The sequence below is a fragment of the Ranitomeya imitator genome, chromosome 1 (assembly GCF_032444005.1).
Source record: "Ranitomeya imitator isolate aRanImi1 chromosome 1, aRanImi1.pri, whole genome shotgun sequence".
Classification (NCBI taxonomy): Eukaryota; Metazoa; Chordata; class Amphibia; order Anura; family Dendrobatidae; genus Ranitomeya; species Ranitomeya imitator.
This window is the reverse complement of record NC_091282.1, coordinates 947,239,264-947,245,263: the sequence shown is the minus strand read 5'-3', so window position 1 is coordinate 947,245,263 and position 6,000 is coordinate 947,239,264.

Genomic DNA, 6,000 nt, shown 5'->3' with positions numbered 1-6,000 from the left:
CTGCCACCCCACCAGCAGCTCTGTCCTCTTCTCTCTCTCCCCCTCCCTCGTTTTTTCCCCTCATCCTCCTTTATTAGCCTATTCCCCTATTCCCTCCATCGTCCGTAGTGTACAGCGCCAGTGTTTATTACTTTGTATTTCTTCTCCTGTGCATTCACACTTAGGCAGCTACACCATGGCACTAGATGCACTCAAAACTGATAGAGATGTCCGACGCAGATTCATCCAGACCCAATTCTCCCAATACAAATTGTCTATTAATGAACTAGATCAGGTCAAATCTCTACTGAGATCATTGGAAAAACAGCTAGTAAACGAAATGCGTAACCTCTGGGAGATTGCTTCATTGGAGAAATATGCAGAAGCAGATATTGTCCCAAAGGGGTTGGTTATTCAGAAAACCCTGGCAGGTGATTTTGGAGAACCAGAAATCCAAAGAGAATGGGATGCCCTATTCAAAATGTTTTCTAATAAAGCCCTTCACTTCATAATAGAAAAACGCCGCGTTAATCTGGCTAAAATCAACCAGTCTATTACTGAGCTATTTGACCAATTGAAAATGTATAACCATATTGAAGAACTACATGATCTTATCCCTAGGATTATGTATAGAATTAAAGAAAAAGAAAAGGATATTATTAATAAAAAAATGAAAAAATTTGCTAGGGACAACCTACCGTTTGAAAACATTGTGCCTAATAATTGTCTGAACGAACCTTTATCCAGCCCCAGTAATGAACTGGTCACAGTTGACGAATACAATCTTTCCCCAACCCATCATCTGGAGGACATATCTTTAGTTTTTTCTACTTACACGAATACCAACTCGACCCAGTACACTCCTGTGTCTATTCGAACTAGAACTAATGGTGGGGCGATACAAATAGAACCTTTAACGAACATTGACTCTCCTGATGTCTATATTAATCAAGTCCTCACCCCCCCATCAGGAGCACCTAGTACTGTGGATCATATTCAAATCCCCACTTCTAATCATTTTTCCCAGCTTTCGAATATGGGGGAGGATGTGGAAACTACCACAGAATGGGAAGATCCCATCCCCACCACAAGCAAACAGAATCACATATCATATTCAACTGTAGTGAGTAAAATGAATAGTAAGCTTCCTAATCAAACAAATATGAAAAATAAACAAGTGGGAGGCACAAATCCCAACACCTGTATGAGGAGGATTCCAAATAGGCTTACTAACAAAAATCCTATAGTCAAGAGAAAGAATTTAAAACCCACTGTACATTCAACAATTAAACGGGATTTTTTCCATCCTCACAGTTCAAAACCAAAAGAGGTAAGAGGGGTGGGAAACTCGCCCAAAAGAAAAACATAAAGAATAAACCCCAAGCCTACACTCAAAAAATCTTCAATCTGAGTTCATATCAGCTCACTACAAGCGAGGAGAACCTATTGCAAAAAGGCCTCAAATTTGCACCTACAACTCAAGCCAACCCATTTAATCTATTTATTAGCATCAAAAAATTTATGCGTAATTTGGCTTTAAAAAAATATTTTTTAAAAAAGGGTACTAATGCATATAACACAACTAGGTCCTATTCTACCACCACTACGGAATTTATCCACACCGATTTGGCCCCTCAGTCTAAGTTTAACCCTATCAATGAATATTCAAACTCCTTCCGGTCCTTTGAGACCTTGGTTACTGCAGATATTAAAAAACTTAACATAAATCATTCCAAATACATGCCACATAACCTTAGTACTAATGAAAAGAGAGCAATTGTGGATCTACAAGCCAATCACAACATTGTCATCCGCCCTGCGGATAAAGGGGGAGGCATTGTTGTGCTAGATCGTGCTGCATATCACAATGAAGCACTTAGACTTCTTAGTGATACCATAACATATAAAAAATTGTCGTCCGACCCGACTATCAAATACACACATAAGCTTAATTGTTTAGCCCTGAAAGGCAAATCTTTAGGTATCCTTAATAAAAAGGAATTTTATTTTGTTAATAACAAAACTCCCACATTAGCTATTTTTTATCATATACCCAAAATCCACAAGGATAGTGCAAATCCACCAGGCCGCCCCATTATATCAGGCATAAACTGCCTCACGGCCAACCTTTCGAAATATGTGGATTTACATCTTCAAAAATGTATGCCATTGATTCCAGCCTACCTTAAGGACACCACCCATACCATACAAATTTTAGAATCTATCGTTTGGCAAAACCACTTCATTTTAGGTACCCTCGACATTAAGTCACTATACACCGTCATTAATCATGAACTGGGTTGTAAATCAGCACAGCTATTCCTTCAGGCCCTGGGCGCATACAAAGAATCTCAAATCCAATTCATTTTGGAGAGTATAGAGTTCATACTCAAACATAACCACTTCCAGTATGAGAACCAACACTATTTGCAAACGTGGGGCACCGCAATGGGCACGCGGTTTGCGCCAAGTTATGCAAACCTCTATGTAGGCAACTGGGAGCAACAATACATCTTTAAAGAAGGTTCACTACATACGGGTCTTATACTGTGGCGTCGATTCATCGACGACATTTTGTTTATCTGGGAGGGTACGACTGCTGATCTAGATGTGTTCATCTCCAAACTAAACAATAATTCCTTTGGTCTGGAGTTTACACCTACGGTAAGCCATTCTCAAATCAATTTTCTAGATCTTACAATTTACGTGGAAAACAATACATTAAAAACTAAATGTTTCCACAAGGAGGTAGATTCAAACAGTTACATACACATTCAAAGCTGTCACCTCCCAATCTGGCTCACCAACATTCCTAGGGGCCAATATACCCGTATTAGAAGGAATTGCACTGATCTCAAGGACTATATTGATGAAACGTCACACGTCACCAAATATTTCGAAGCCAAAGGATATGACCCACAAATCTTGAATGAAGCTAGACGGGCAGTGAGCCAAATACCCAGGGAAAATTTGATCCATAAAATGGGCAATAATAACCCTCCCGAAGATATACATCAACAGATTAATAAATTATCGATAATAACTCAGTTTCATTCAGGATATAAGAAATTTACGAATATAGTGAGGAAACATTGGCCCATTTTACAAGGGGACAAGATTATTGGGGATCTCCTATCTAAGAATCCCAGATTTGTCTATACGAGGGCACCAAATCTGGGCCTCCTTGTAGCACCCACAACAAAATCGATCTTAAGAAAGGGTACATCCACACCAATAGCAAACCACCGCCCTGTGGGATTTACATCATGTGGACAGTGCTCTTGCTGTATACGTACATTCCGTAAAAAATGTACTCAAACTACATTTAAAGATTCCAGTGGCATCAAAAGTTTTTCCATAAAGGAATCGATCTCTTGTGCAACAGTTGGGGTCATTTACATTCTTATTTGCCCTTGCAAGAAAATATATGTAGGCCGAACTAAGAGGCCTTTGAAAGTTAGGATTAAAGAACATCTGGACAACATTCAGAAAGGCTTTAAAGGACACCCCCTATCGCGCCATTTTTTAGAACAACATAACCGATCCTGCACGAATGTTTCGTTTTGCGGCATACAAGTAGTTCAACAAAATCCCAGGGGAGGTGATTTCATAAAATTGATGTCCAGGGTGGAATCCAAGTGGATTTTTACCCTGGACAGTCTGGCCCCTAAAGGGCTCAACCATGAGATTGAGCTATATGCATTCTAACAGTATGATTATCCTTTTAACCCTTTATGCACTACATTAGCGTACTAGTCGTTATCTTATGTATTATATAGTACATTATGGATTTTGCTTTATTTTGTTTATAGGTACTGAGATACACGTCTTTTAGCTAATATCTTAGTGACCCCGATGGATCACCTTTATTGAGTTTATTTTAATTCCTATTTTAGTTCCTATATTTTATACATTAATATAGACCCATTTAACTATAGGTCTTTTCCTGGTTTAGAATTAATATATACCTATCTGGCCTTTTAATCATATAGCGTAATTTTAATAAAGGACTATTAAATAGTGGTTTTAACTTTTGCACATTTGTAACCTTTCCTCCCTTCCTCTAATCCCCCCCTTTTTTTTTTTTTTTTTTTTCGTCTTTTATTTATTTTTATTATTATTATTTTTATGTTTATTCATTATTTTTCATTTATTATAAATAATTTATTTTTTATTTTTATTTTATTATTTTTTTCCTCCCCCCCTTTTCCCCCTCCCCCCCCCCTCTTCCCCCCCCCTCTTTTCTTTAGTGCGTTTATGGTTACATACACACACCACTTAGGTATTATCACCAGGATACTCATCACCTTTTAGTGTTCCTGTATTTTAGATTTACATATGTCCCCATTCACACATTCACTTTAGAACGTTCTATTATTATGAGGCCTTATCTCAGCATGTAGATGGTACTGTCCGGCACCCATAGGGGCAGGTCTGACCTAAAGGGGGGGCGGAGGCTATATTAGGACGGATCTTTCAGGGAACTCCAGCCCTGACGAAGAAGGAGTACCTCCTTCGAAACGCGTTGGATTGGTTCCCCCTGTTGCCAAGCCCGCCCTATCCGTGACGTCACGATCCTAGCCACGCCCCCTCCACACACCGCTATCGCTCCGGCGTTGCTTCCGGCCGGGGCACGCCAGGAGTCGGCGGTTCTTACCTATCCAGACGCCCCAGCGTTCAGCGCTTGTTCTGGAAACAGCCGGTCCCAGGACTCTACGGCTATCTCATATCGCAGCCCAGCACATCAGCCGACGTTAGTCTGGGACCCCCACTGCTCTCCACAGCCACTCGGACCTTCTATACCAGTAAGTGGATGTTACACTCATTGCAGGCACTCCATTGCTGTCGGTCCATAGTGGACATATCCTCATGTCACCGTAATAGGAGACTTCCAGTATACTATTCACTCTTTGGCCTCTTATACTTACTGTACTTAACTGTACGCCAGTGGTTCTGTCCAAGCCTCTGCATTCCACTTGGTTCATGAGCGCAGGTGGTTCATTAGTATATAGTACATACAACATATGACATACAGTGCATACAACAGAACATACAACATACAGTACATGCCACAGAACATACAACAGTACATACAACATATGACATACAGTGCATACATGACATACAGTACATACAACACATACATATAGACATGCAGTACATACAACATATGACATACAGTACATATAACAGAACAAACAGAACATACAACAGTACATACAACATATAACATACAGTACATACAACATATGACATACAGTACATACAACATATGACATACAGTACATACAGTACATACAACAGAACATACAACATACAGTACATACAACATACAGTACATACAACAGAACATACAACATACAGTACATGCAACATATGGCATACAATACACACAACATACAACAGTACATACAACATATGACATACAGTGCATACAACAGAACATACAACATACAGTACATGCCACAGAACATACAACAGTACATACAACATATGACATACAGTGCATACATGACATACAGTACATACAACACATACATATAGACATGCAGTACATACAACATATGACATACAGTACATATAACAGAACAAACAGAACATACAACAGTACATACAACATATAACATACAGTACATACAACATATGACATACAGTACATACAACAGTACATACAACACATACATATACACATACAGTACATACAACATAGAGTACATACTCACCATCACCTTGATCCCCAAAGCCATTGCTCACCTGTAAAAAATATTAAACTAATAAACAAACAATATACTCCCTGATCCGCAGAAATCCAATTAATACTTGTTTTTTGGGCTGAAAACAATTTTTGAAATTGGGTTTCAATAAAAAAAAATGCCTTTTCTAGCCTGTGTGCTGCACTGTCTATGACTGGTAAAGAATGAGTTATTGATTTTGCTCACTTATATAGGGCCATTAATTCCACAGCGCTTTACAGACATTATTGGCACTGTCCCCATTGGGGCTCACAATCTAAATCCAGTA